This window comes from Diabrotica virgifera, chromosome 4 (assembly GCF_917563875.1).
Source record: "Diabrotica virgifera virgifera chromosome 4, PGI_DIABVI_V3a".
Classification (NCBI taxonomy): Eukaryota; Metazoa; Arthropoda; class Insecta; order Coleoptera; family Chrysomelidae; genus Diabrotica; species Diabrotica virgifera.
In genome coordinates, this window is record NC_065446.1 from 138,968,577 (window position 1) to 138,981,248 (window position 12,672).

Below are 12,672 nucleotides of genomic sequence, written 5' to 3' on the forward strand. Positions count from 1 at the left end.
GGGGGTTTAAGGGAACAAAACCCCCATAAAATTTTTATGGGGTGCACAAATTTTACTTAAATTTTTTTTTAAGATGTTGCTGCCATATAAATGCCACATGTCCATTTTCAATAAAAAATCTTTGAGAGTTTTCGATATATGAAAAAAAATCGATTTTCATTTTGTAACTTCAAAGGGCTGTAACTTTTTTTGTGTGCACTATTGTATATAGGTAAGTGAGGTTCAATCAACCTATTTTTGGCCCCAGAATCTGTGGTATAATTTATGACCAATCTTTTCGGGACACCCTGTATAAGCAGCATTTTTATTTTGATGTGCACATAATAACTAAATATATTACTTATATTTTATATATAGGCTACTTACCCATATAATATTTATTATACATAGGTACCTATATAACTAACTAAAGTTTATATATTTTATACTTACTTTTTACGTAATATTGTAGAATGTAATAACTATACATTCTCATATGCAATTAGAATATGTAAATATAATATATTAGTAGAACCTAGGATGAGATTGGGTGATGTTGAAAACATACTTCTGAGAAATATAGCACATCCTTGGAATATTCTTCCCATATACTAAAAATATGTGCGATAGTACATTCTAAGTATATGCATAGAAGGTATATAGCACTTCCTTGGAATATTCTTCCCATATACTAAAAATATGTGCCCTAGTACATTCTAACTAAGTATGTAACTAGAAGGTATATAGCACTTCCTTGGAATATTCTTCCCATATACTAAAAATATGTGCGATAGTACATTCTAAGTATATAAATAGAAGGTTTATAGCACCTCCTTAGAATCTTCTAAAAAGTATGTTCTTGGTATATACTGAAAAGAAGTGCGGTAGTACATTCTAAGTATATACATAGAACGTTTAAGTACTGTAATGTAGTATATACTCAGTATATGCTCTGCACATTCGCAATGGTAATTACGCATATTCTAAGTATATACTTTTTCTGAAAAGTATGTTCTATGAATCTACTAAGAACATGAAATTGTTATGTGGGTAAATTATTGAATTTACTGAAGATGTTTGATAACCTTATAAAAATTTTTGTGTTAAGCTTGTCATGCACGGGGATCTATACTAAAATATATCTCATATCACTCACTATAGTAACGAGTGAGGCTGCATACATGGAACTATAATGTATATTATGGTTCCGTTTATGCAGGCTCACTCATTATTATAGTGAGCACTATGAGATGTAATATATCTATTATAGTATACCTCCTGGTCAGTAACATGCTTTATGGGGAAATAGAAGGATCAATAATATACATGTATCATTTTTTTATTCTTTATTTAATTGTCCTTTGTATAATTAAATTTTTAAATTTAATAAATCAATGAATTTTTGTGTCTCTCTTCTGCCCTTTCATTTTCTCTAGCACGCTTGTGTTGTACCTTTTCGTCCTCTTTTTCTATCTGAAGCAATTGAGGTATGTTTAGTATTAGCGTTGTTCTTTCTTGTAATACATTCTCTAGTTTATTATTGGTAGCTTACTACTGGAACTAGCTTTTTTCTTTAAGAACGCAGGATTGAATCTTCTAGATGTTTGTCATATCTGTAACTAATTTTTTTATTTAGAAAAGTGAAAGGTATCTACTAACAAATAGTCCTGTCGCCAGGGGGGGTACAACGGCCTTCTTAATTCAGATGGACTTACCCAAGTTTTTTTTATGTATTTTGACCCGTAGAACACGAATTTTTTGGGTAACAGTTGATCCGGATGTCGATAAGATTGTTATAAACAAAGAAGTTGAGGAATTACATAACAGCGATTTCTCGCAAAACAAAACATTTTTTTGTATTTTTTGGGTCATTCTAACCAAAAAATGTTCCTACAAGTTGTTTCGTAGGATGCATAGTTTTCGAGATAAACGCGGTTGAACTTTCAAAAAATGGAAAAATTGCAATGTTTGAACCCGAATAACGTTTGAATAAAAAATAAAATAGCAATTCTGCTTACCGCCTTTAAAAGTATAAGTCAAATTATATCTGTTTTGAATATTTGCATTGCTAAAAATTTATTTTTTGATTGTTAAAAAAAGCTATAAACACATACTGTTTCCCGTGCCTAATACATGCGTTTTAATGCATGCTACTTAGAAATAGCCCCGCTTGCACTTTTACCTCCTCTAGGTACTCGTTCGATTTTAAATGAGAAATCATTGAAACATCACTCAAGCACTAGGTGTTTATAGCTTTGTTTTAACAATAAAATAATACATTTTTGGCAATACAAATAATTAAAACCGATATAATTTTACTTGAACTTTCAAATGCGGTAAGCAGAATTGCTATTTTATTTTTTAATCAAAAGTTTTTCGGGTTCAAAAATTCCAATTTTTCGATTTTTTGAAAGTTCAACCGCGTTTATCTCGAAAACTATGCATCCTACGAAAAAATTTGTAGGAACATTTTTTGGTTAAAATGGACCAAAAAATACAAAAAAATGTTTTGTTTTGCGAGAAATCGCTGTTATGTGATTCCTCAACTTCTTGGTTTATAACAATCTTATCGACATCCTGATCAACTGTTACCCAAAAAATTCGTGTTCTACAGGTCAAAATACATAAAAAAAACTTGGGTAAGTCCATCTGAATACAGGAGGCCGTTGTACCCCCCCTGGCGACAGGACTAAAATATTAAAATTAGGTTTTATTCTTGTTATTGGGATTCTTCAAGTTACCATGTAATGTAAATTATCCAATCTTTAAAAATATTGTGTTTTGATATACTTAGTTGGTTATTTCCCTAGTTTACTATTCAATATACCAGTTGGATGGATAAAGCGTTTTGACGATGATTGATATGTCCATCTAGCCTAATTTTTCAGGAGAGCATTTTGAAAGTTTGAATCATGTTTTGCCAACCCAAAAACGAAAAGTAATCAACATAAGAAATCAAGTAATATATCAAGTTCTGGCCTACCTAATACAGTAGAACCCCGATTATCTGTGCTCCTCGGGACCGAAGGTGGCACTGATAATTGAAAAGCACGGATAATCCGAACATGTATTTCATATTATGTATAATACGTACGTATACACATACATAATATGTATGTGTATACATAGATATTATTATGTACCTACTATAAAGAGATAACAGAAAAAAATAAATCTTTCATTATGAGTCTCTCTTTCGTCATATAGAGTCAAGTGATTTACGATGACGCTATTTTGATAAAACCTCAAAAATGCAACTTGAGTAATAGAAAGCCCACCCAGATAATCGGGGTTCTACTAAGTAAGTTAAAAGGGGACATAACTTTTATACAAAAGATATGTGGAACAAAGGGGTTTTTACCTTCATCATACACATACCAAACTCCACCATCTTGAAGAAATTTTACTAAATAGCATATCAAGCAAATAATCTCATTCTGGCTAAAATCAGACATAAAATCAAATTTTTGCCTTACCACTACAGAAATATAGTATTGAATTTAAATAAAAGTTTTCCCCACATTAACAAATTTTTACATCATTGAACAGTTAATAGATATTAATAATATAATATGTTAAAATTATTAATTATGTAAACAAAATTACCACTGCATCTGTTTCATTCATGTTTCATTAGCTAGCTTGTCTTTATTTAAACTTGTCTTTGTCTTCTTTACATACAAATCAACAGTTTTCCACTAATTTAAAATTTATTTACCTCTTGTTCAAGTTCTCCAGTAAACTTTTTCACCATAATCAATGTTTTCTTTCTAAAACAATATTGTTTGATTAAAATATGGAAATGTATTTCTAAACCTTATGACTATGACTTTATATACTTCTTATTTTAAGTTGTAATTCTTTGATTTACTTACATTTCCTTCTTCCAAAATGGAAATAAAATCGAGAAAATCATCTTGGTCTTGATTATATGTTAGGTTAAGTTAAAGCTGAAATTATAAAAATAAACACAAAAATCAGGTGTGTTCCGAATCCAAACTTACTTTTAAGCTTATCTACCGGATAACTAACTGGAACATAAATTGACGTGAAAAGACGGGTACATTTTATCTGGCGAATAAATATTTATCCTCCAGATAGCTAACTGCCAGATAAGAGCATATTTATTCGGAGGTGAAAAGACCGGGCCTAATACTGTTATCCATATATTTCTTATTGATGAATAAATAAAAGAAAGACATACCTTTCCAACAATAATATAGAAATCATTAACAATTTTTAATCCAACTTTCAAAACAAATCCAGTTGTGAAGGCTTTTATGTGCCTAAAGGCTTTTGTATGCTTTCATCTGCTGCTTATAGTAACTGTGAAGGCCCCGTCTCACCATCAAATAATTGACAGTTATTTGATCAAACTTGACAGTTAGTGACACAAAGTGACAGTTAGTCTGGCCGGATAGCCCTGGCAGCTAAGGCCATTCAAATGAAGAGAAGAAGTGACAGTTAGTATGTATAGTTTGTGTCTCTTTTTTCCTTGTCTAAGGTTTGTGTCACTAGTCAAGTTTGATCAAATAACTGTCAATTATTTGATGGTGAGACCATAGAGGTATATATTAACATAGAGTGAGCCTTCACTCCGCCACCACTGACGACAAGATCTCTTGGACTGGTTTGCGGTATCTCTTTCTAGCACAATGTATCGAGAAACATAACATGAAACTAAGTGGGGGTACGGGACGGCAAGTGAAATAAGGAGAATTACCTTCTTCTTTATTTATTATGACAAGTGACAAGACAACATAACCCAAATAATTTAATCCAGCCCTATTTCTATTTTTGAACAAAATGCTGGAAATTGGAAATATCTTAGTTTATTTTTAGTTCTAGCTTATTTACGGCTAGATTGAAAATCTGAATTTTCTAATATTGGTTCATGATTATCATCAGGGACTTGATTCGGTTCTTAAACAGGTAAATTTTCTGTCTCATCTGATATTGATTTGGTAGTGGAATTCTTTAGTGTATTATTTGGACTTTCATTTTCATCTTAATCACTATTGTGATTCAATAATTTTAGGTCACTTCTAGGAGCTGAGTACTTCGTTGCAACTGTACTTTTCTTTCCGTTTAGATACTGTATTAAGGCATAATCTGCATTGGCTTCTAAAAGATAATCCTCTTCAACTAAAGGATCAAACTTACTCATTCATACAAATTTTCTTAGTAATACTGTGTCTGAATCTTTCATGAAAAAATAGAATTTCTGCTAGTTGATCTTCATTGATAAGTAAACACATGTTCATGATGTGTACAATTGGTTGCTGTAGACAGTAAACTTCATATAGAGTGCAGAGCATCTGGTATATATAGGGTTACCATACGTCCGGATTTGAAAGACATGTCCGGATATGAGAAATGTCCGGATTTTTTTCTTTACTAAAAAAAATATTAAAAAAAACATATTTAACAAATTACTCGAAAAACTCAAAGATGCAAATTTTATTACGGTTATAGTTCAAACAGAAACGAAATCAAACTGACTCCGGTATGTGTTCGTTATTTTAAGCAAAATGAAGGTGTCAACGTGAAACTTTTATTTTTTGATGAACTTCCGGGTGAAACATCTATCTTTTAGTAGAACATGTTTTAAAATATATTAAAAAGTACTTTATTGATTCAAAAGTAATTTGCGTTTGTGCTGATAATACCAGCACTAACTTTGGGGGTGTCAAAAGGCAAGGGCAAGGATATGTTTTTTTCCTTGGACTACCCCTGTCCGGATTTGGCCTTAATAAATTATGGTAACCCTAGGTATATAGAACATTTTTCCATTTAGTGATGTCTAAATTACTGGTTTTCAATGCTAGATTCACTGCTTTCCATATAACTCCATTGTATCTTTTAACTTAACCATTTTCTTCAGAATTATATGGTGTTGTTCTACTTGAAGATATTCCTTTAGAGTGTAGGTAATTAATAAATTCTTGATAAGTAGAGCTAGTCCCCCTGTCTGACTGGAAGTATCTTAGCATGGAAATCTTGAAAATTCATAAATTTTTTTTGTTCAGAATCTGTGAGGATACGTGAGAAAAAGGTAACGGGTCTTCCAGATTGACTCAGCATGATAGCAATAGCAAATTCATTCATGTATCTGTTTCAACAATGAGAATTTATTTTTCATTAATTACTGTCCATAGAAGTGCAATATTGTATATCCCAACATATTTATAACTTTTGATTGTAGTGACATTTATTTTGATTTAAAGTTAACCCATATTTTTTAACGGCATTTAAAAACTTCTGTAAATTCAAATCATAGCTATCTTGATCCTCACCACTAACTGTTACGTCATCTAAATAAGCGTAAACCCCTTGTAGATTTTCTTTTTTATTGATAGAATCAATGGCTCTCTGAAAATATGATACTCCATTGGTCACCCCAAGAGGAATACAACAAAATTGGTAAAGGCATCCACTTTCCTCAAAAGCTGTAAATGGTTTGTCATCACGCCCAGATGGATGACATCACTAGTATGTTGTATACAGTAGAACCTCGAAAATCCGAACTAATTGGGGGGACAGCCTGTTCGGATTCTGAAAAGTTCGGATTATCTGAAAGTCAGCCTAACTAGTAATTCAAAGCTCTCCTGCAAAACGTGTAACCTGACTATGAGAAAACCGAAGTAAATTTATGTTTAACCTTTATAAGAGATGTTCAGCAGACATCAAGAAATCATTACTTTTCTATTCACCCATTATTACCCAAATGTATACCTCATTTTAACTACAATTATAACAAAGTACATTCCTCATTAATAACCCGGCTAAAACTTACCCATGGACTTTTTCCAGAGCATCTACATAGGATTGGAATCTATGAAACTCCCTTCTGTTCCTGTAACCATGAGTCCATCGGGGATCTGAACATGTATTCTTTGATTGTCTTAATCATAGGGATCAGACTCAAAACTTATATTTAGGTTTAATTAACCTTAACATTAGCCTTCCAGTTAGCATCAGCAATCTTTTATCTTATTCTGACAAATCTATATTTAATATCTTAATCAAGTTTATAAATGATTCTAAGATAAAAATTTAAACATATCTATAACAAAATTCTGTGGCAAAAAGACTCTTTGTCTAATGCCATCTCTTTGACAGACACACACACACACACACACACACACACACACACACACACACACACACACACACACACACACACACACACACACACACACACACACACACACACACACCACACACACCACACACACACACACCACACACACACACACCACACACACACACACACACACACACACACACACACACACACACACACACACACACACACACACACACACACACACACACACACACACACACACACACACACACACACACACACACACACACACACACACACACACACACACACACACACACACACACACACACACACACACACACACACACACACACACACACACACACACACACACACACACACACACACACACACACACACACACACACACACACACACACACACACACACACACACACACACACACACACACACACACACACACACACACACACACACACACACACACACACACACACACACACACACACACACACACACACACACACACACACACACACACACACACACACACACACACACACACACACACACACACACACACACACACACACACACACACACACACACACACACACACACACACACACACACACACACACACACACACACACACACACACACACACACACACACACACACACACACACACACACACACACACACACACACACACACACACACACACACACACACACACACACACACACACACACACACACACACACACACACACACACACACACACACACACACACACACACACACACACACACACACACACACACACACACACACACACACACACACACACACACACACACACACACACACACACACACACACACACACACACACACACACACACACACACACACACACACACACACACACACACACACACACACACACACACACATACACGGCGCCGCATTTGTTGTGGCATCTGTGCTTCAGACTGCAAAGTGGCATCATCAAGTCTATGTACGTTAGGTTGATTCTAATTAGGTGTGGATCAGTAATATATTTCTAATTTTGTTATACCCTCCTTCTAAACAAAACTACAGGGAAAACTATGATAACATTACTTGTGGCATCAGATGCCACATGTACCTTGAGATGTCATAAATACCACACTTGACACACCATGACTTAATACCTGAATTATGCCCGACATTTTTGGGATAATAAAAAACTAATAAATTACACACCTCTTCTATTGCCGATGATATTCTCTTTTCTTGATTCTTGTACACCTGCTCTTTAATGTTTGACAATTGAACTAAAAGGTGATGCGAAAAAACTTACTTCTTTACTTACTTAATCAGTAGACTCATTGATACCTTTCGGTGTTGGGCCATTCATTCAATCTTAATCAGTGTCCTAATCTTCTGAGGTGTCGGGAGTTTCGTCTAACTCTCAATGAACTTCCTCCATTCTTTCTTAATGGTGGCCATTTGTGTTGCTTCTTGCCAAGTTTTTCTCTTACTTTCTAGTATCTGCGAGATGTGACTATTCCATTCTTTAATGCTTCGTTGTCTTCTGTTCTTCGCTATTGGTTTTGCTTGCCACACTCTTGATGCCACACTCAAAGAGTACCCATGAACGATCACATTAATCACTTTCCTTGATTTGCTGTCCTTGTCTATAACAAACGTTTGTTATTTATAGAAAAAGACAGCAAATACAAAATAAGTGCTTGATGTGATCGTTCATGGGTATTCTTTCATTTTTCCGACTGTATGTATTATACATAAGAAACACATGTTCGGATTATCCGTGCTTTTCAATTATCCGTGCCACCTCCGGTCCCAAGGAGCACGGATAATCGGGATTCTACTGTAATTACTGCATTTGTCCATTGTTTGGGTATTACTTTTATTTTCCATATTAGGTTCTATATGCATAGTAATTTTTTTATGAAAACAAATTAAACAAATTATAAAAATTAATTTTTTTTTACTTCTATATATTTCATCATTTCTGGTGCTACTTCATCGCTTCTCTAATCTTTATCTTTCTTATTGCTTCTTCCAGTTCTTCTTTTTCTAAAGTTTCTTGATTTTCCGTGTTTCTCATGGACCCTCTATTGATCTGGCTTTCTTTTTCCATTGTATTCCCTTGCTTTCCATTCAGTATCAGCTCGAAGTGTTCCCTCCATATTTCCATTATTTTCTTATCGTTTATTATTGTTCCTTCCTTGTTCATTATTTGTTTCACCTTTGTTTCTTTGTTGCTTTTTAGGTTCTTCAGTGTTCTATAAAATAACTTTACAGTTTCTGTGCTGTTTTATTCCATTTTTTTTTCCGAATTTTTCCCAACTTTTCTTTTCCTCTTCCATTTTTGTTCTTTGTCTCTTATAATTTTCATATTTTTTTGTGTTTTGTCTTGTACGTATTGTTTTTAAAATATCTTCTTTTCTTTTATTTATCTTTTCACTTCATCATTCCACCAAGATGTTCGTTTCTCTCTGTTATTGTTTCTTGTAGTCCCACATATTGCATTAGCTGATTTTATCATCGCATTTTTAAATCTTTCCCATTCTTCTTCTATTATTTCTGTTGTTTCTTGTTCATTTTCCATCTCTTTCTCTAGCTCCTCTGTGTATATTATTTTCGTTGATTCGTTGATTCTTCCCTTAGTTTATAATTTTTTTATTATTTCTTTGTGTTTTCTGTTTATGCTCTCATTCCTTTTTATTTCTTTTCTTTTGCTTTTGAATGTGGTTTCCAGTATATAGTGTTCACTGCCAATTTCATAACACCTTTTCACCCTTACGTCTCTTATCCAGTTCTTCTGCTTTTTGCACTATACTATAGTCCATAATTGATTGTTCTTCTCTTGATTTGACTTCTTTTGTGATCTTGTGTATACTTTTATGCCGGAAGTGTGTGTTCATAATCACCAGGTTATTGTCTAGACCTAGACAGAATTTGAGTGGTAATTTCCAGTTTTGTTTATTTTTTCCTTCCCATAAGGTCCAATGACATTGTTCCTTTTTTCTGCTTCTTTTCCCACTCTACTGTCCATGTCTCCTGTGATCATAATTTTCTCTGTAGGTACAAATATTTATCACTTCTGGGAACTTATCCCAGAACTCATTATTTTCGTTTTTTGTTGCGTCTTCATCTGGTCCATAGCATATGATTAGTTTTGTATTGGTTTCCTCTATATCCATATCTACGTCTACTCTTAGTATATGTTCGTTGTAATATATCCAATTTTTTACTTTGTTGATAATATTCATCTTTATTATACACGCTACTCTTGCCTGAGCTCTCTTCGTTTCTCCCACTTTACTGTATATTAGTAACATTCCTTTTTCTAATATTATTGATCCTCTTCCTTCCTTCTTTGCCTCTGTTAAAGCTACTGTTTCAATGTTCTTATTTCTGGTTTCTTCCCGCAGTTCTATTGCCTTTCCATTTATACCTCTTACTTTCCATGATGCCATTTTCAGAATTGTTTTGTTTTTTTCTGTGCTTAACTTGTACTTTGTTTTTCCTTCCGTTTGTGTTATTATCTTTAGATCTGTTCATGTCCCTGTACCGTGCCTGTTTTGTTTCTCGTTCCGTCTTTGTGTTTTCTTCGGTTCCATGACATCTCGTAACGCGACAGTTCGTAACCGGACAAATGGTAACGGACAATTCGTAATAGCGACAGTTCGTATCTATCGGCGACACTTCATAACGGCGACAGTTCGTAACTATACAAATTTGTAACGTCGAAATTGAATTATTCTGCTTATTTTTGTTAACGTTGAAACTAACTGTTAAACAGTTATAAATGAAATTATGTTTATCAAAGGTAATACCACGAGTCCTCTAAATTTTATCGATAAATTTTTTTGTTTTCACGAAAACTTCTTTATTTGGTAAAATTACGAAAACAAACCGAATGATAAAATCACGAGTCCCAAGGACGAGTGATTTTATCCATTTCGGTTTGTTTGAGTGATTTTACCCTAAATAAAGAAGTTTAAGTATGAAAACGAAAATATTTATCAAGCAAAATTTAGATTATTTTGTGAACCAATATGTATTATTAGTAAATACGGGCATCTGTGAAATATTTTTAAGACAACTAGGATCAATGTCTTAAGTAGGTTATAGATAAATTATTTTATGATTTAAAAATGAACCAATTTATTTATTATATTGTTAATACATAAAAAACTGTTTAAATCGAAAATGAACAATTATTAAAAACACAATTTTTATAACTAATATGAGATTTTCCAATGTCGTTCGTAATTAATGTATGTACGTATTATGTGAAATTTAGGGTACCTTAAGTTTTATCAGGGAAGAGACTGTTTTATCAAGGAAGAGGCTGTTTTATCAGTATTACACTCAATGATTGGCTAGAAAGACGCGTGGTGATTGGCTGAAAAAGCAAAAACGTCAGAATTTGACGGGTGAAAAAAATAATCAATTTAATAAATCACTATCAGAATAAACATTTTTAAAATTGAAGCGTTTATTTGAAAAACAATACATGTCCATTTTAAGAAAATTCGATTTTATGTATTCTTCTCATAGAATAGTAGTTTCTTTATCCATCCGACACATTTAGTTCTGTAAAAATCTATGATGACCGGAGTAAACTACATAGAATATTTGGATGTTTCTATAGAAAACACCAGATGTCTGGGAAGTTTTTCTTGATTTGCCAAAATTTTAATTTTTGGACAAGTGTTGTTTTTCACAGTATCTTAATGGACATGGTACAAAGAACGAGTGAAGAAAGAGGACTTAACCTCAACATAAATAAAACAAAATGGATGCTGGTCAGCCAAATTCAAAAACCTGCCAGACAATTAAAAATAAAAAACCAACTAATTAAACACGTTGACTCGTATATATACCTTGGAACAGTCGTCAACTCCAAATGGGATCAAACAACCGAAATACGATCTAGAATTGAAATGCCAGAGCAACATTTAACAACATTAATAATATATTCACCCGATCCGACATATCTCTCCTACTAAAAATATGGCTGCAAAAGTGTTATTTATTTCCAGTCTTGCTGTATGGCGCAGAGGCATGGACACTGACGGAAACATTAATGAGAAAGCTGGAGGCATTCGAAATGTGGGTGTATCGACGTATCCTCAAAATATCCTGGACGACTCATACCACAAACGTAGAGGTACGGCACCGAATGGGAAAACAAAAAGAAATCTCTTTCACAATTAAGAAACAGAAACTTGAATACCTCGGTCATATTGTGAGACATGATAAATATTATATACTCCAACTAATAATACAGGGTAAAAGAGAAAGCAAACGCGGACCCGGAAGGAGAAGACACTCATGACTTCAAAACTTACACCAATGGTTTGGACTAACATCGATCGAGTTATTCAGAAACGCCGCAAACGAAATTAAAATTGCTATGATGATAGCCAACGTCCGCAACGGACAAGGCAAGTGAAGAAGAAGAAAAGTTGTTTTCCTTTACAAAATGTTTACTTAAAAAGTTGGGAATGTCTAAAGACGGTTGCCGGCTTAAAGATTTCATTAATTACTTCATTAGTCCTTTGTCTAGGTATATGT

At 33.6% G+C, this 12,672-nt stretch overlaps 2 long non-coding RNA genes across 5 annotated transcripts; one reads left to right on the forward strand and one right to left on the reverse strand.

Annotated features, from left to right (window-relative positions):
- Positions 1-1,310: 1,310 nt before the first annotated feature.
- Positions 1,311-4,313, reverse strand: LOC126883148 (uncharacterized). 4 transcript variants are annotated; one of them, XR_007697524.1, is made up of 4 exons: positions 4,184-4,313; positions 3,855-3,929; positions 3,698-3,749; positions 1,311-1,598 (listed from the first exon to the last, which is right to left on the reverse strand). It is a non-coding gene; the product is annotated as an uncharacterized LOC126883148 (long non-coding RNA). The 4 variants fall into 4 exon arrangements; XR_007697523.1 differs by lacking the exon at positions 4,184-4,313 and adding an exon at positions 3,984-4,177; XR_007697522.1 differs by lacking the exon at positions 4,184-4,313 and having other exon boundaries at positions 3,855-4,177.
- A 425-nt stretch (positions 4,314-4,738) lies between these two features.
- Positions 4,739-7,216, forward strand: LOC126883153 (uncharacterized). The gene is made up of 2 exons (XR_007697529.1): positions 4,739-4,911; positions 6,339-7,216. It is a non-coding gene; the product is annotated as an uncharacterized LOC126883153 (long non-coding RNA).
- The last annotated feature ends 5,456 nt before the right edge of the window (positions 7,217-12,672 follow it).